Genomic DNA, 19,868 nt, shown 5'->3' on the forward strand with positions numbered 1-19,868 from the left:
ACGCAATCTTGGCCCGTGCTGTAGAGTCTAGCTCTTTCAGAAATCATGTTGTTGTATCCAGCCTACCTGAAGGACTTCCTCTCTCTAGTACCATGTTGAGATCTGCTGATGTACTGATTCTACATCCCCCTTGCCACAACATAGAGACTGCTGCTGCAGGGGCGTTCTCCATAAGGGAGTGTTCTCCTAAGCCAGGTAAGGAACTGTCTGGGTTTATGCTGAGGACCTGGCTGTTTTGCCTGAAGATTAAAGTTCAGAGTTCGCACACACAATGAGTTACTCTGTGGTAGGAGTGGTGAGATGACTGAATTGGATTTTTTGGCTTAGAAACTCAGAGCCTGTATGTGGGCACTTTTTATTATAAATAGAGATGTATACTAAATAAAGCTGAGCTCTTGGGAAATCTCGGGATTTCCCCAGCCTAGGAGGAACCTCCATCTGCCATAGTCCTGGTGTAGCCAGATTCTTCCCCTTGATATTCTTTATGCAATTTGAGCTAGAAATAAAATTTGTTTTTCTACTAATTTAAACAAAGTGCAAACGATTCTGTGTTTAAAGGGAGGCATCCTTCAGGAGAGTGATCATGCTGCAATAAATGCTCTCGCTGCACGTTAGAGCAGCATGAGCAACATTTGTGGTCCTATCTAAATGTAAGGTGATATGCTCTCAGTATCTGAAACATTCTACTCGCTCATATAAAAACATGCTTAGTCTTTATCACTTTAGACCAGCCAAGCATGTGGCATTAGAAATTGGTGATGTTTGAAGAAGTCCCCAAGAAAGCAAAGCCAACAACCTGAGCAAGACATTAGATCTGGAAGTTTGCTCTGGTGCCATCGCACTTACAAGTCACTGCAACATGAGTATTGTTTTCTGGTATGATGCCCATGGCATATGAGTACAATCTAAAAGTTCATGTATGTTTTATTAGAATGCATAAAAAGAGACTAAACATGACTTTTTTTGAATTCCCAGAATGACAGAGCTGTAAATGCTAATGAAAATGGAGATAATGGAGCAGAAATAGTAGGGAAGGCAATATTTAATAAAGCAAATATTCACATAAAAGACCACTTGTTTTTTTACTTAGGGTTAGATGGAATGCTTAAAAACTGGTGTATTGGATCAGCCCAATAGTTCAGTATCCTGTGTCTGAAGGGCCAGTTCCAGAGCTTCAGGGGAAGTGTATAAGACAGGACAGTTTGAGCGATCAATTCTCTTTGCCTTCTGGCTACTGGCAATCAGAGGTTAAGGTTGCCCTGAGCATGAGTTTGCTTTCCAGACTATCTTAGCTAATAGCCATTGATGAGCCTGTCATACCTGAAGTTGTCTTCTGAACCCAGGTGCACTTTTGGTCATCATATTATCCCATGGTAACGAGTTCTACATGTTAATGGTACTCTGTGTGAACAAGCATTTCCTCTTGTTTTTTATTAAACTGTCTAGCTATTTTATTGGATGACTTCCTAGTTCCCCAGTTTCTGTACTGTGGTAAAGGGTAAATAAAACTTGTCAATACACTTTTTTTTACACCATTTGTGATTTTACAGATCACTATCATCCCTACCCCCTTTTAGTCTCTACTCGTACCAGGGTCATTACATAGCCTTAATCATCATTGTCTTTCTCAGAACCCTTCCCAGTTCTACTATTTTTTTAAATAGAGTGACCAGAACAGGATTACAGTATAAATCCAGGATACACTGGATTTATATAGAATCCAGCTAGCTATTGAATTTCAACTTTTTTAAAATTTATGCGAACAAGTGTAGAAATCATATTTGCAAATGGGGGGAAAAAAGGAATTTTTACACTCTATAAAATTTAAAATGGCTAAAATGACTTTATGCTTCCTTTGAAAAACTGAAAGACTAACAGTCTGTGAAATCAAGGTTTATAATTTAATCTGTCATCCTTTAATTCACTCTCAAGTGACTAGTAATATGAAATATGGTATAATGCAGCCTATTGTATGTGAAGTACAGTAAATACCGGATACATTTCCAGTATATAGTCTGAATATTGATGGTTCAGAATTGTCAATGTTTTCTCACAGAGCACGTGTTTAATAGCAGAATTGCTAGAAAAGGAAACAAAGTGATTCACTCTCTCAAAGACATTCTAGATATTATGGAAGCGTTCATTCTCCATTAAATGAGTTAACGCTTGAAAAAAAGCATGAGCTTGAGGTAATAGGACTGCGTAATGAAGCCTACCTGAAAGGAAAACAGAAAAAAGGTTTGCTATTGTGGGGGCTATTCAATTTGTCATTGATGGAAACCCCTTGTCCCACTATCATACCTTAAATCCATATTTCAAATTATGTTCAATGCCATCCTTAAACATCGTCAGCATTTTAGGTCAGAGGAGCAGTGGCTGGGTTTCTCTCCCAAAGAGAAGTGCCAAGCATGGTGCATGTAAACAATGCCTCAGTTACATTTCCTAAGCAGCCCAATGCACAAGAAATGGTGTGGCTTGTTCTCTCTGGCCATGTGGCCATCTCGGAGAGCTATTGCAGAGGAGGGGGCAGGGCACATTCATACCTCCTCTTTGCCCCTCCATATCTATTTGGGTTTTAATGAGGGTGCATATCCCATGTGTGCCCAAGCACAGGGACAGTGTTGATCAGTGACCTTCCATGGGCATGCAGGGTGGGGAAAGGGCTTTGCATACTCTTCCCCAGGTATGCCTGCACAAGAGCTAGTGACAGACTGGCTCACTGTCTCCCTCAAGAGCCCTCTGTTTAGACAAGAAGTAACACTTGCAATTTTCTATGGAATAAATTGCCTAAGGAGGTTGTAGAATCTTCATCACTGGAGATACATAAGAGGAGGTTAGACCTCTGTCAGAATGGTCTAGACCAGGCGTGTCCAACCCGCGGGCCGCATGCGGCCCTGCACAGCTAGTAATGCGGCCCCACAAGATTGTAAACTTTTAACATTATATTATGTGATTTCTGTACATTAACTATATTATATATTTTATATGCGGCCCAAGACAATTCCTCTTCATTCAATGCGGCCCAGGCAAGCCAAAAGGTTGGACACCCATGGTCTAGACAGTGCTTGGCCCTGCTGTGAGGGCAGGGGACTGGACTTGATGACCTCCTGAGGTCCCTTCCCTGTTTTGTATCTTGTCCAGTCTCTTGTATGGATGTACGTGTGTTTTTGTTCACTTTCCACTGTGCGATGCTTTAGCTCAATCAGCTTCTGTAAAGGTCAGAAAATGAATCATACGGAACAGGGCAGATGCCTGAGTGGTAGCAGAGTGGAAAAAAACTCATCGTCCATGACAGTTTGTGAAGTGTATTGTGTGAGTTCTGTGTTTTGCAATGTAAATTCCAAAATAAACAATGAAGTATTGAAAGACAATAAATTGGTTCTGCCTATAACCCTAGGAGAGGTCAAGGGCAATGCTTTGATTTGTTTTGAGTCTAATTTTTCTCTAACTCCAATGACCTCAGAGTGGCTACATCTGTCTTGGCTGGTGTCATTTCATAGGAACATAATTCCTGCAGTGGATGAGACCCAAGATCCCCCTAGTTCAGTCTCCTTTCATCAACAGTACCAGATGCATCTGATGAAGGAGCAAGAAAACCCAGATTTGCCTGCTGAGGGATATCACCATCCCAGAAAAGTCTCATTCTAATCTCTAACACAGGAGACAGCAACCCCTAGCACTCATGCCGAGAGTGGTACATGAGCCGATTTTTCAACAGCAGGTGAGATGGGACCTCAGCCTCAGCTTCATCCCCTCCTTGCCCAGGTACCCAGCAATTCTGTTGGCAGCCTTGCCACAGAAGAGCCTCTTGGCAGCACACCCTGTGACCTCTGAGTCTGTTGCACTATTTAAGAATGGAGGGAGCCCCAGGTAGTCTGGCCTGCTGTGACAACAGATTCCCAGCCTCATCTGTGGTTTGGACCATGGCTCTTTTCTTTGTCTCTGACTGATTAGACTCCTGACTCTGGCTATAATCCCTGTCTTGGTGCTTGATTCCTGCAGTGAATGCTCCTCGTCTGGCTCCTGGTCCTACCTACTAGGTCAGACCACCCAACCTTGGCTGTGACACTAGCCAGCTTTTGGGCTGCCACCACCTTGGCTGCCTGCCTGGTGCATGTGTAGGGGCTGACCACTGGGGCACCATTTCAGATTTTGGTTGGGAGACGTAATTTTAAAATTGATTCAAGTAGCTACCTAGGCACTTAAAAACTCTAGTTTTCTGGCAGATAATTTGGCACTTGCCTGACAGGAGTCCTGCATCTAACTGCTATATAAAATAAAGACCAATATTAAACTCACTCAGTTCTAATAACATTGTCTGACATTTCATAGCACGTTGCTTACAGAACATCTTAGGTTAGAATTTTTGTATTCTTTCTTGGGTACTAACTCTGCAGAGAGAGAGAGGGACCTCATCAGAGCTCCTGGGCTCTTTCTCAGCTCTGGGAGTGAAGCCTAGTGAGTTACAACAGGGGCAGATATATCTGGGTTCTGTGTAACAACATCAGAATGGTCATATGGGTCAGACAACCAAAGGTCCATCTAGCCCAGTATCCTGTCTTTTGACAGTAACCAATGCCAGGGGCTTCAGAGGGAATGAACTCTACAGGCAATCATTGAATGATTCAGCCTGTCACCCATTCCCAGGTTCTGGCAAACAAAGGTGAAGGACATGCAGCACATGTTGTTGGATCCCTGCTAATAGCCACTGAAGGACTGATTCTCCGTGTAAGTATCTAGTTCTTTTTTACACCATTTTAGTCTTGGCCTTCACAACATCCTCTGCAAAGAGTTCCACAGGTTAACTGGAGAAATACTATTTGTTTTTTGTTTTAAGTCCAATACCCATTAATTTGAGTGCCTCCTAGTTCTCATAGTTAAAGGAGCAAATAACACTTGCTTATTGAACTTTTCCACAGAATTCAAGATTTTATAAGCCTTAGTCACATCATCCCCTTAATCATCTCTTTTTCCAAACTATGTCCCAGACTTTTCAATCTCCCCTCATATGGAATGTGTTCAGTACGTCTAACATCTGTCCTTCTCTATACCCTTTTCCGTATCTAACATAGCTTTTTTGAGATGGGGAGAAAATAGTCACATAAGGCACATAATATTCAATGGGTGTGTGCACCATGGATTTATACAGAGACACTATAATATTCTGTCTTTATTATCTACCCCTTTTTTAATGAGTCCCAATATCCTTTTATGGTTTTTTACTGTCACTAGATCCAGAGCAGATATTTTTTCAGACTACTATCCACAATAAATCCAAGATCTCTTTATTGATGTATTCCCCACCTCTTTGCATGTGTATTTGGGATTATAATTGCCATGTACATTACTCTAAATTTATCAACAGTTAATTTCATCTGCCATTGTGTTGCGCAGTCACTGTGTTTTGTGAAAACAAAAAGCAGTCAAGTAGCACTTTAAAGACTAGCAAAATAGTTTATTAGGTGAGCTTTCGTGTGTTTTGTGAGATACCTTTGTAACACTTCAGTCTGCTCTGCCCTTAACCATCTTGAATAAATCTTGTATCATCTGCAAATTCTGCTGACTCCCTGTTTACCCCTTTTCCCCAGATCATTTCTGAATATATTGAACAGCACCAGTCCCAGAATAGGGGTGGGAGGGACAACGCTATTTTTAACTTCTCTTCATTCTCAGCACTTATTCCCAGACTTGGTTTCCTATCTTAACTAGCATACCTGACAATGCTTTCAGGATCATCTAAAGATCCTTTGTTTACTTTAATGACAAGCCTATTGTTATCCTAATCACTCCACCTCTGTTAATAAACTCCTTGCTAAAGGCTGTGCTGCTCCCAGGTTCTTCATTCAGGTTTGGGTTTTTTTTGGGTTTTTTTTGGGCAGGGGGGAGGGGCTCTGCTATGCATGAAAATTTAAGAAGCTTTCCCCTCAAAATAATAACTAGACTTCTGTGTGACTTTTGTCAACTATCTGCCCCCACTTCAAGGTCAAAAATGCACGTGAACAAAATACAACTATTATCGGCTTTGTGAACTCTTCTTTTGCTGTGCTGTGGCTGTGACCTGTGTCTGTAAATGTGAACGCTCCATTTCACAATGCTATGTCAAGTATCAGAGAGGTAGCCATGTTAGTCTGTAGCCTCGAGAACAACAAGAAGTCTTGTGGCACCTTATAGACTAACAGGTGTTTTGGAGCATAAGCGTTCATGGGCAAAGACCCACTTCATCGGATGCATTAGTGATGAAGCGAGTCTTTGCCCATGAAAGCTTATGCTCCAAAATATCTGTTAGCCTATAAGGTGCCACAAGACTTCTTGTTGTTCTCAATGCTGTGTCAGTGTGAACATGATTTTTTGACTTGGCTTTTTTTGACATCAAAAGTACCGTGGTGGTAGGGTGGGGGGAATGCCATGTAGATACAGCCTCAGCCTATGCTGAAGTTAAGAGCCTGAGGGACCCCAAAATGGCACCCCTGGTGACTGCCTTTTGAAAAGGCAAAAGCAGGGCACATGCAGAAGCCCCACCCCTGAGGTCCTGCCCCCTGACTAGGCTGGAAGCAAGAGCCAGGCCATGCTAAGAGCCACCTAGGGAGCCTTGGCCACTGTGGGAAGTTCAGACCCTCCATCTGCCCCAGTCAGGAGGCTGGGATGTTCCAGAACAGCCCCTGGCCCATATTCTGGCATACGCTGCCCACGGCAGATGGGAGGTCCAGGGCTCCCCGTAATGGTCTAGACTCACTGAGTGATTTCTACCACAGTCCAGCTCCAGTTTCCAGCCTGGCCAAGGGACTTGACCTTGTGGGGAGCAGGGCAGAGGAGGAGAAGGGAAGGGCTTTGTGGTAAGGTGGGGCTAAGGCCCACTGCAGCTCCCCCGGCCACCCCCACTGGAAGGAGACTGGTGCCACCCCTGAGAGCGTATAGAGTGGTGTTGCAGGGAATACAACACAAATGCTGTTCCAGAGTTATTCAGCCCAGCACTGGGATTGGACTCTGAACTGTGGGACTGTCTGGCCCAATTGAGATGGGTGGATTGTTCCACTTTGCTGGAAATTCCACACTGTTGACAGTTCATTCCAGGCTCTTGATCTTTCACTTCATTCCACTGCACATCGGAATCTTCTGCAAAATGGAAATTCCCTTTTCTTGTCAGCTCTAAATGTCCCGTTTTTTTTTGTCAGATAGGGAGAACAGAATATCCGATTGGTTAACCTTGTGCCTGAACAGAGTACTGAATGAAGACAGTCTGGTTTGCTTAGACTCACTCAGCCAGGGCTGAAATAATACCTTTTCAGTTGAGGGAAGCAATAAGAAGGGGTGGTGTGTATGTGTGGTTCCCCCCCACACTGACTTTTCAGAGAGGCAAGGGATAAGATGTTGGGTTTGAGGTGCTTGTGCTAAAATATGTCTTTCCATTATTGGGGCCTTTGAGTAGCAATATTTCCTATGGAGGCACTGGGCAGTGAAGTTTATAGCTGAATAATTGTTTTAGGTTGTAAATATTAAAGTTCTGCATAGGAGGTACAGTAGGAATTAGAGAGACAATTCTGAGATCCTAAGTAAACATAATTTCATTTAGATTTTTGGCCAAGCGTTTTCTAGCAGGGCTTCAACCCAGTCCCAGTATTACTGCCACAATTTTTTGTGCCTGCAGCTGCACCCAGTTGGAAGACTAGCATGGTCATTTGCTGTTGTAGTCAGCTATGCTTCTAAAGAGATACTGTGTGTGCAAATACTCACCACCACCACCACCCCAATTTAGTACCAGAGAGATAGCTATGTTAGTCTGTAGTCTAGCAGAACAACAAAGCAGTCATGTAGCACTTTAAAGATAACACAATAATTTATTAAGTGATGAGCTTTGGTGGGACAGACCCACTTCTTCAGATCTACAGCCCTACCAGAACCGACTCAATATATAAAGCAAAGAGGTCCAAAATTTATCAAGGTTGCCAAATCAGAAAAATTGGTACCATTGTTGGCAAATCAGAGCAGGGAGAGGTGGGTGAGGGGTGGGGAAGTAAATGTTAGGTCAAACATCAAAGCATGTGAAAGAGTCCTTATAATAGGTCAGGTAATTGCTGTCCCTGTTCAAACCATATGTTCATGTGTTGAATTTGAATATGAATGTTCAGAACTAACACTCTCTCTGTAGATGGTTGTTAAAGTCTTGTTTCTGTACAGCACAAACTCTCAGGTCTTCAGCAGAATGGCCCGCTCCATTAAAGTGCTGGCTGATAGGTTTTGTGTATTTGGAGATTTTTGATGTCTGCTCTATGTCCATTCATTCTTTGGAGAAGAATGTTTGCAGTCTGCCCCGCATACAAAGTGTGTGGGCATTGTTGATGGCATATATGACATTAGCTGAGGAACAGGAGAATGTGCCTGTGATTCTGCTATTAATGTGGTTCGGTCCAGTGACGGTATCTCCAGAATAGATATGTGGACAAAGTTGGCAACAGACCTTGTTGCAAGGCAAAGTTCCTGGATTAGTAGTATTGTGGTATAGCCTGTGGTTGCTAGTGAGAATCATCACAAGGTTAGGAGGCTGTCTATAGGTGAGGACAGGCTGGTCACCTAGGGCCTTCTGGAGTGTGACATCATGATTTAAGATAGGTTTTAGGTCTTTAATGATGCACTGCAGTGGTTTGAGAGAAACTCCGCCTACTATATCGGAATCCATTCTTGGTCCTTATTAATCTGATTCTTAGTTATGCAACTGTAACTATTCCACCAATTTCCTTTACTATCTGCACCATTTCTCTGAGTCATGAATAGGAGCTCACACTGACCTCTTTAACTGGATGAAGGCACACGAATGAGAGCACCACTTTTCTACCTGTTTGTAATCTGATTAAAGCACATTTCCTAGATATTAGTGTAGGGCTGTAAATTTCATACTCCTTTTTTCCTTGCCTCCTGCACAGCTGAATTAAACTAAGATGTGTTCATATATAGAGATGGGGATCAGGGGAAAAGGGAATGAGAGATACATGTTACAACAATAATCTTGTTACAGCTTCAAGGGATATGAAGCTGTTGTGAGGAGGGGGAGGGGACAGTTAGAGCCAGATAGCTCTTGCTCCGTCCCTTTGGCAGGTTTTTGAATGATAGCTTGGCAAATTGTATCATTCAGCCACAAAGCAGGGCCATGCCAGTAACTATTTCTTGTGACAAGAAATGGGAATTGAGTGTGACCAATGGTCATACAAAACACTAGGTTGTGCATGTGAGAGAATTGCTTATTTAGAGAGATTTTTAAATAATGTCCTGAAACAGACTGCAGTGATGTTATCTAAAAGCCCTGTAATAGAGCACTTTTCCATATGTGATTGCTATCCAATTCCTGCCAGCTCAGCGTCTCTTTGTTCTGCTTCTCCTTGGTAGCTAGAACAGAGATGCTGTAGTGTATGATTGGGTGGGTGACCTTAGTCTCAATGCCAAACGGATGACTAAAATTAATACAGAAAATTCAATCCATTGTCTTGTGGCTGAAATGCCAGCTTTGTTTAACAAGCAACTGCTAGCTTAGCTCTGTAACCCTTTCAATACTGCACCTAGATGTAATCCCTACAGTTTTTATTAACTATTATTATTCCAGCGGTTTTTAAATGACAATTCTTGTATGTCCAGAGTGTCATCTAAAGGCACGCTTTGCTGTCTTGGAAGCTATAGGTCGGGGTTCCCAAGCTTTTTGGCATCATGCCCCCTTCTGCTTTTTGAGAAACCCTCACACACACCCCACCTCTTGTGTACCATCATCAAACCCCCACTTTTTAACAAAAAATTCAATTCGTAATTTAAAATAAACACAAACTTGATATAACAATGTTATTTAAACACAAATAGTTTTCCTTGGTCCTTTATGGGTGCCTGGTGCAGCCGCAGCTGGCCAACTGCCTGAACCCCGTGCCTGCTGCCAGAGCTGCCCATCTGCCTGAGCCCTGAGCTGGCAGAGATGCCCATCCGAGCTGCCCAAGCCCCACGCAGACAGGGCTAGTTGCTTACCAGCCACTGGGGCCAGCTGTCCACCTAGCAGCCAACTGCCTGAGCCACCCAACCAAGCCCCACGCTGTCAGGCCAGCTGGCCACCTGCGCCCCACACTGTGGGGGCCAGCCACCAGCCTGAGCTGTTGTAGCCCCATGATGCCAGGTCCAGCTGCCCAAGCCCTGCAAGTCCCACAAGCCAGCCTCCTGAGCCCCATAAGCCCTGCGAGCCACCCACCCGAGCCCCTCCCTTCCCACAAGGCCAGGCACCACCAGCTTCTCCCTGCTCTTAGGCATGGGGATGGGGTGTCACCTGAGCCAGGCACACCCAGCCCCACATCTAACCCCATCCTTCCCCTCCCCACTCAACCCACACTCACTCAACTTTGCAGGAGGCAGCTAGCTCCATGTGGGTCTTTGCTGGCTGCCCGCTTTTTATAGCAGCTGCACTGGGTCACCCATATAAAATGTCAGGGGTTGAGAACCGGAAGCAAAGGCCAGCTCTTTCCTTGTGTGGGGGCGGGGGGCTGGTCACCTTGCACTGCCCCCCCCCCCACAAATTTCTTCATGCCCATCCCTGTGGGGGCACGTCTCCCAGTTTGAGAAACCATGCTATAGGTATACGTGCTCCTGGGAAAATGTGAAAGGAACCTCAGATGTGTAAAATATCCACAATGCAGTGCAAACCTACTCAGAATTCAAATAATTTTGTATTTGGTAGTGGAGTCAAAATTGTCTTGTTCTTGAGGAAAATTGTGCAAAGTTTGTCGGAAATGGAGCATGAAACCCAGTTAGCGCCAGACAATCATTTGAGCAAAGGTGGTTTATTTTCACATCTAGATGTGCCCACTTGCATTTCTGTGCTATGTTGCAAAAAGAACCAAAAATTAAAAATAGAACAAAATGGGGAGTGGGGATGGACAAAATCATGACAAGTATTCATATGAAACTAATTACTGAGTTTCCCACCATCCTGAGACCCTCTTGTTCTCTGCTGACCAGAATATTTGGATTTGCAGGTGTTTTCTGTTGAAATCCTGGGATACAAATTTACAAGGGGCAAATGGGCAGGGCTGTGGGTTGAACATTAGGGGAAAGGCTAAACCATTTTTTGTTCTGGTTGAAGCAAGTCTTTTTTCCTGTTCTTTGTACTGTGCCCATTACTCAGGTATCTGAGGATACTGTTAGAGGCAGAGAAGCGAAGAAGGAATCATTATACTAAAAAATGCTGGATGAACAATGTTATGTGTTCAAAATACGGATCTGAAGTGTGAGCTTGAACCATTCTCTGGTATGCCCTGGTGGCAGCTTGACTGTGCTGGAGTGAAGGAGCATTGTGATGAATTACTGTAAATCGGGGTCAGCGACTCTTAGCACGCATGCCGGGAGGGACACATGAACCAATTTTTTTCACTGGCACACAAGGTGAGAGCTCAACCCTGCCCCTCCTCTCCCAAGCAGTCCAGAGCTTGCTCAAAGCCATGCTGTCTGTGGATTAACAAAAGACCAGCTAATGCTACCAACCACCACCTCAACAGTAAAGCTCTACATCCTAATTTATAATCAAGCTGTTGTAGGACTATTAGTGACTTTACAAAGTATCACCAGCTCTTGGACTGTACATGGAGGTTGAAAGATCAAATATCGGCACCCACCTCAGAAAGGTTGCTGACCCTTGCTGTATATTGTAGATTCCTATTTTTCAAACTAGTCATTTTCCTTACTGTTTGATCTTATTGCAGAAAGTCATTTTTATTGGATGTTCTTAATCTTGTTAAATAGATACAGGGCTATTGGACCAGTCAGTTGACAGAAATTGTTTAATTTCTGACCTTTTTAATCACAAATTTATGTGAGTCTAAAATACTGATTTCTTTTCAGCAGCCTTTTCCTTTTAGAGATGTTCCTTTCATAGTGAATATTAACTCCCAAAATTACCATTTGTCAACTTGACAGACACCATCAAAATTGGTGCACATCAATCAATGTTGTGCCGCTCACACTGTACACTCATGAGTTTCAAAGCACCTTCAGAAGCCTGCTTTGAGGGGGATGGGAAATGGAAGAATTGACTTTGGAAACAATGACTAAGAGCCTCCAAAGTGGAGACTATGATACATACTGTGAACTTCAGACTGGTCAGATATCTCATTTGACTTGCTCCTTTTCATCTTGCCCTTTTACAATAACAAGAAGTCTCTCAACCACAGTTTTCTGACTTATCAATAACTTGGGAGTCAGATTACTGATAAATGTATGGAGAAGTGGTTGAATCTGAAACCTTTGAAAACCATGTACCCCTCACCCATGTTTTTTTTTTTAAACTGGTTTCAAATCTGGTAAAATGTCTCCAATATTTTTGGAGGGGAAATACTCTCTACCCAAAAAAATCTTTATGGCTGTACACGATTCTTCATAGGCAGAACGTTAACAGGGATAAAATCCTGGCCATAGACTACCCAGTAGAAATTCTGCTCCTGACTTCAGTGGGATCAAATTTCTATCCCCTGCTCAAAGAGCTTAAATATTGAATTGCTTTAGAAAGTTGTAGATGAGTGGCTAGTGTTGTAATGTGTAAGTTATAGCATCAATTTCTCCTTAATAGAATCTAATGCGTCTCTGTCAAATGCTGTAGATTGCAGACATTTTTATGTCCTTCTAAGCATTTGTTTGGTTGTCAGCCTAGAAAATGTCTTTCTTTATCTAGCTGATAAAGCTGTGGTTTGTCCTGTTATGTTGACAGTAACATTTATATAGTACTTGAAGTTTTGTTTGTTGAAAGCTTTCTCAATTCCATCATTTGACAAGCAAAGACCATCTATTGCAATCAGTAGTAGTTTATAGGAGTGCAAACAGGCTTATCATTTAAACCTTTCCTTACTTGCACACAGTCTTTGGAATGTTAATATCAGTTTGTCAAATCTTTCCTAATTATCTGACCATGTATATAGTGAGACTGCCAAAGGTCTCCATAATATGCATTTTTTCTAATAGCCTCTTGAAGCGAGTAAAATGCTATCAACCATCTGAGGGCCCCATCAATATGCCAACAACATAATGGAGGAACTTTTTTCTTTTGGGGTGGACAACCCCTGGCTCTCAAGCTGCATGCAGCTCTTCGAGCCATTAAATGCGGCTCCTCCTCAGAGCTGCACACCAGAGCTGTGTCTACACGTGCACGCTACTTCGAAGTAGCAGCACTAACTTCGAAATAGCGCCCGTCGCGGCTACACGCGTCGGGCGCTATTTCGAAGTTAACTTCAACGTTAGGCGGCGAGACGTCGAAGTCGCTAACCTCATGAGGGGATCGGAATAGCGCCCTACTTCGACGTTCAACGTCGAAGTAGGGACCGTGTAGACGATCCGCGTCCCGCAACGTCGAAATTGTCGGGTCCTCCATGGCGGCCATCAGCTGGGGGGTTGAGAGACGCTCTCTCCAGCCCCTCAGCTCACTGGTGGCCGCGTGGAGCGGCCCCTTAAAGGTCCCCTCCCCCTCCCTTCCTCTGCAGGAAGCTGAGGGAACGTGCAGGCTGCAGCCTGCACACGCGGCCAGCCTGCACCACCCTCAGCCCCACACAGCTGCGATGGCTGGCCAGCAGCCCCCCCGAGCGCCCCCAGGGGACCACCCCCAAGGGGAGCCAGGGCAGCCAGGCTGGCAAGCAGCAGCGGGGCCCCTCCTGGACGGAGGCCGAGCTGCGGGACCCGCTGGGGCTCTGGAGCGAGGAGGAGGTGCTCCAGGTAATGGGAAGCAAGAGGCGGAACGCGGATGCGTTCACTCGGCTGGCCGACGGCCTGACTGCCCGGGGTCACCCTGCCCGCACTCCTGACCATGTCAGGAGTAAAGTGAAGGAGCTGCAGCAGGGTTACGCCCGGGCCCGGGATGCGGCCGGCCGATCTGGGGCTGCCCCCGTCACTTGCCCCTTTTACAGGGAGCTCAGGGACATCCTGGGCCCCCGGCACACCTCCTCCCCTCCGGCCACCCTTGACACCTCGGCCGATGAGCCCCAGCAGGCCCTGCAGACGGAGTCCGCCCCGGAGGCAAGCCCCACACCCCGGGGGCCCCCCCTGGAGGCCATCCCCGGGACATCGCGGCAGGAGGAGGAGGAGGAGGGGGACTCCTCTTCCGCAGAATCCTGGCTGCAGATCCTCCTCCTGCCATCCCGGAGCAGCAGCAGGGCCTCCGCCCCCCGGGGATCTCTGGACTGTGGGAGCGGACCAACAGGTAGGTACCCCCCTCTGGTGGACACCCCTGGGCTTGAGGGGTGGGGGTAAGAGATATGTGTCCAGGGCCCCCCACATGCTCACATGGCCATGGCCCCAAGGACACCAGGGCCATGGCCCTCACAGCACTGCATCCATCAGCCCCTGCCCCCCACACCCCGCATGACAGTGCCATGCCCCATCCCTGGGCCAGGGGGGAGCGGAATCTCGAGGGGCCCCCAGGAGGAGGGGGTGGGACACCCCACAGCAGCAGCATGTGATGGAGTGAGGGGAGTGCCAAAGGGAGACTCAGGCTACATATGAGCAACAAGAGCGGAATAGCTCCCAGGGGCAAAGGAGGATCCTGGGGCTACAGCTGGCAGGTGACACCTCTGCCCTGAACAAACAGGAGGGAGGAGCCGAGCTGGCTTGGACTTGGGGGGCGAGGGCGGGGGACACAGGTAGAGGCTAGGGGAAGGGAGAGCTGGAAGGCAGCCAGCCTGAGGAGGGGGAAAGCTGCATCCCCGAGGGGCACCCCTTGGGGTCTTCTCCCCAGGATGGGTTGGAAGGACTGTCTCTTCCGACAGCTGGTGCTGTCACTCCTGGGAGAAACTGGGCATCTGTGGCCTAAGAAACCTCTCCTGCTCTCAGACCCTGCGGGGTGAAGTGAGAGTTGCTCCCACCAGGGGACGGGGTGCAGGGCAGGGGGACCCCTGAACCCCATCCATCACAGCAGCATCTCCCGGGGACAGGGATGGGGAACCTGCAGCACAGGGCTGGGGGGACAAAGGCCACGGCTCGGGGCCCACACTAATGCCTGTCTCCATTCTTCTTCCCCCACTCCTCTCCTGTGTCCTGCACCTGCACCATCAGAAGGACCGGAAGAGAGCGCCGGCGAGGCATCAGTCGTCCCGGGGAGCCCTCCGGGACCATCGCTCCAGGGCAGCCCCTCGGCTGAGGACCGACCGGCCCCACGGCGGGCTAGATGGCGGACCCCGCGCCACCAACCGCCGACGGCGACGGACCCCCAGCTGCTGGCCATCCACAGCAGGAGCGGGCGCTGGCCTGGCGCCAGGAGGCATGGGGGGCCTACATGGAGACATTTAACCGCTTGGTGGACTACCTGGCCCCCAATGCCGCGCCGGCCGCAACATCACCCGCCCTGCCTGCTCCTGCAGCCCCATCACCAGCTGCTCCGCCCGTCGCCGTCCCGTCCGCCGTCTCCCCGCCACCCACCGGCGAGGGCCGGAGCGCCGAGGGACCCTTGGAGCCACCTGACACTCGCCGGCCACCGTACCTTCCAGTCCAGCCCGCTCCCACCCAGCCACGGACCAGGCTGCAACCGTGGCAGGGCTCCCAGCCGCCAACGCCCGGTGCCGGGCTATAGGGGCGAGGAGCCCGGGACGTGGCCCCCCCCTTGTATATAGTTGGACCCTTTTGTTTTCGGCCCCCAGTTTGCCCCGTCCCCCCCATGTAAATAGTTCTCCCCTTTATCCTCCCTGGTTTTCTTTTTATTATTGCGGACAGTTGTTTCTTTGTATTGTTTTATTTTTGTACATATTGCTTTTGTTCAACGTTTGTACATAGTTTTTGGTTTGTGGTTCAAATATTTATTTACAGTTAAAAAAAAAAGGTTTGGAAAAAAAAAAAAAAGTTTATGTTCAGCCACAAGTGCGTGCTGTCATTTGTCCAGGACAAGTGGGAGGGGGGTGCGGTGGGGTGCTCCATGGTGTAGGCGTTGGGGCAGGAGTGTGGGGGAGGAAGGGGCGGGCAGTAGGGGGCCTGGGCAGAGTTCACCCCGCGGCCTGTTCATCAAAGTGGGCCCGCAGGGCCTCCCGGACCCGGGTCCCCTCGGGGTCCACCTGCCGACTGGGGGCAGCAGGTGGCTGGACGTGTGCCCTGCCAGCCTCCGCAGCCCAGCCCTGGAAAAAGGTCTCCCCCTTGCTCTTGACCAAATTGTGCAGGGCGCAGCAGGCACCCACAATCTGGGGGATGGTGTTGGGGCCTGCATCCAGGCGGGTCAGGAGACATCTCCAGCGTCCCTTCAGGCGGCCAAATGAGCGCTCCACCACCTGGCGTGCGTGGTTCAGGCGCTCGTTGAAGTGCTCCTGGCTAGCGGAGAGATGGCCCGTGTAGGGGTGCATGAGCCACGGCCGGAGGGGGTATGCCGCATCTGCGATGACGCAGAAGGGCGTGGTGGTGTCCCCCAGAGGGATCTCCCGCTGGGGGATGTAGGTCCCCGCCTCCAGCCGGCGGCACAGGCCCAAGTTCCGGAAAACCCGGGCGTCGTGGGCTGCTGCCAGGCCAGCCCACATAAATGTCCTGGAAACGTCCCCGGCTGTCCACCAAGGCCTGGAGGACGACAGAATGGTAGCCCTTTCGATTCAGGTATCGTCCTCCACTGTGATGCGGGGCGCGGATGGGGATGTGAGTCCCATCCAGAGCCCCGAAGCAGTTGGGGAAGCCCAGGGTGGCAAAGGCGGCGACGGCGGCATCTGGGTCCCCCAGCCTCACGAGCCTGTGCAGGAGCATGGCGTTGATTGCACGCACGACCTGCAGAGAAAGCGCATGGGACAGCACCAATGAGGGGTGAGCAGGGTGTGCGTGGCCCTGCCCTGCCCTGCCCTGCCCTGGCCCCCCTGCCTTGCCCTGCCCTGCCCTGCCCTAGCCCCCCTGCCCTGCCCTGCCCTGCCCTGCCCTCCCCCCGTGGGTTCTCTTACCTCCATGAAGACAGCCCCGACGGTGGCCTTGCCGACACCAAACTGCTGGCCCACGGATCGGTAGCTGTCTGGAGTGGCCAGCTTCCAGACAGCAATGCCGACCCATTTCTGCACTGTGAGGGCACGCCGCATGGCGGTGTCCTGGTGCCTGAGTGCGGGGGTGAGCCACTGGCACAGCTCCAGAAATGTCTGCCAGCTCATCCTGAAGTTCCTGAGCCAGCGGTCGTCGTCCCACTCCCCAAGCACCAGCTGCTCCCACCAGTCGGTGCTGGTGGGGTAGCTCCACAACCGCCAGCGTGTGAGGCGGGGGGGGCGGGGGCGGGGTGCTGCAGGGGTAGGGGTTGAGCCCTGCTGCCCTGAGGGCATCTCCTCCTCTGGGGCAAGGAGGTGCTCATCTGCCTCCCGCATGGCACAGAGCAGGGCAAGCCCTGCTCCTGCCGGGAGGGCTGGGTGGACCTCTAGCTGCTGCTGCTGCTGCTGGGGGTCCATGACTGCGGCGCCCGGGGTCTGTGTGCCTATGGCTCCTCAGACCGCGTGCTGTGCAGGCTGAGTGTGTCTGGGAGGGGCCTTTAAGGGAGCGGCTAGCTGTTGCCCCGGAAGCGCTAGTCCGCCCTGTGACCCTGTGTGCAGCTGTGCCTGGCAGCCCTTTTTCGATGTGTGCTACTTTGGCGTGTAGACGTTCCCTCGCTGCACCTATTTCGATGTTGGGCTGCGCAACGTCGAAGTTGAACATCGACGTTGCCGGCCCTGGAGGACGTGTAGACGCTATTCATCGAAATAGCCTATTTCGATGTCGCCACATCGAAATAGGCTACTTCGATGCAGGCTTCACGTGTAGACGTAGCCCAGGAGTGCCGTCCACTGCTCTGCACACACCTCATCGCTTGCATCTCTGGGGTGGAGGCAGCAGTGGCTGTGAGTTGCTGGCATCCAGTTAGAGTGGGGAGGCTGGGGGTTCTTGGCTCTGGGGAGGGGAGGGGGATTGGGTTATAGTGGAGAGCTGGGGGGGTGCCTGGTTCTGGAGGTGGGGGAGTGCATTGCACTACATATTAAATAATTTTATCTACATAAGGTATATAATATGTTCTTGTTACTCTAGCCACGTGACTCTTTGCACTCATCTGTGGCTCTTCATCCCTATTGGTTGGCCACACCGGATGTAGTACATACTTAAAATTTCCTTGATTTAAAGTTTCTTTGTTTGAATTTAATATGGTGACAAGAAATATTACATCTCCATAGTTGTTAATCAGCCGCACAACAGTAACAACACCAGTGTGAGCTTTTTACACACTTCCTGTCTGATATTCCTTGAAACAGAGCTATCTTTCGATGTGCTCTTAGGTTGAAGCTACCAAAAATGAGCTAACTGTAGATATAGTTTTTGTAATACAGGCCCTTGGTTACTCAATTGGACTGAGGATAACATTTATTATATACAGACTTCTGAACAACTGACAACTGTCATTAGTTAATTACCAACCTGGGCCTCTATACTATCATCACACTAACCTATTCAGATCCTCATCTCGAAAGCAAAATATACCCTGTTAACTTTCTGCCATGTAGATCCCTCTTTGTATGTGGTAAGAAATGAGTTCAGATAGGAAATGGCTTGTTTTTTTTGTTATTTAGGTATATATGAACTTAATCACGGGATACTTTGATCATTGCCTTTGGTTTCAGAGGATGTTTTTAAAAAGAGACATTACATGTGATGGGGTAGACAATATCCTGATGCCCCCTGCTGGAGGCCTTGTGACCCACACATGCAGTAGAGGAGTTCTCCAAGCTGCCTAGAATAGCTGCTTCCCACACAGCCAATCAGGGCCCAGCAAGCTAGTATAAGAACTGCTGGACTAGACCAGAGTGAGTTCAGTTCATTGCTAGATCTGGAGGAGAGCTGGAGAGAGGTATGTCTGGGTGGCTAATGGAGTGACACAACCTTGGGTGTAGGAGTGCTGGCAGAGGCTGAGAGGCATGTGAAGGAGCTCCAGGCTGGCTGCTGGGACCCCACCAGGACAAAACCCTGATGTAAGGGTGAAGATTGTATTGGAGCCCTGGGTAACTGACCATAGGAAAATGTAGCAGCAATGCAACTGAGTTAAAGGGATATGCTAGACAGCTGCAAATCCATAGGGGCCTTGGGCTGGACCCCAGAGTGGAAGGTGAGTCCAGGTCCCCCACACTAGCTACTTGGAAAGCGGCCTGGAATTTTGAGGCACCCCAGAAAGGGAACTGAATTGTACTAGCTCAGCTGGGGAGCTGTGGCCAGAAAGGCCCTAAGAGGGGGAAGACAACAGTAAAGGAGAAGGGACAGCTTGAGGGATATGTTAAAGACATGGAGAGAGGCTCCTCTTGGCCCAGGAGGGGTTTGCTTTGTTTTCATTTCACACTGATTGATTGTGTGTGACTATAGCTGCCAACTTTCTACTTGCACAAAACCAAACACCCTGGCCCTGCCCCATCTGAGGCCCTGCTCACTTTGTCCCCATCGTCACTCACTTGCTTGCTTTCCCCAGGCTGACTAGGGTTGGGGTGCAGGATGGGGGGTGGGCTCTGGGGTGGGATTGTAGATGAGGAGTTCAGGAGGCAGCAGGGGCTCTGGACTAGGACCAAGGCATTTGGAGAGCAGGAGAGGGTTGGGCTTGGGACCCAGGAGGGGGTCGGGGTGCAGGTTTCAGATAGTGCTTACCTTGGACAACTCTTAGAAACAGCTTCATGCCCCCTGCTGAATCCCATGCAGAGGTGTGGCCAGGCAGCTTTGTGTGCTGCTTCCATAACCCCCAATAGCCACCACTCCCAGCCAACAGAATCTGCAGAGCCAACATTTGTGATTGAGGCGGGGGAGGGGGAGTCCTCTAGCTGCCCTTACATGGAGAAGCTGGAGAGAGAACATGCCAACTGCTTCAGAGGAGTGCCTGGTGCAGAGGCTAGGAGGGAGCCTTTTAGCCTGGCTGAATGCTGCCG

This window comes from Carettochelys insculpta, chromosome 8 (genome assembly GCF_033958435.1).
Source record: "Carettochelys insculpta isolate YL-2023 chromosome 8, ASM3395843v1, whole genome shotgun sequence".
In the NCBI taxonomy this organism is placed as follows: domain Eukaryota; kingdom Metazoa; phylum Chordata; order Testudines; family Carettochelyidae; genus Carettochelys; species Carettochelys insculpta.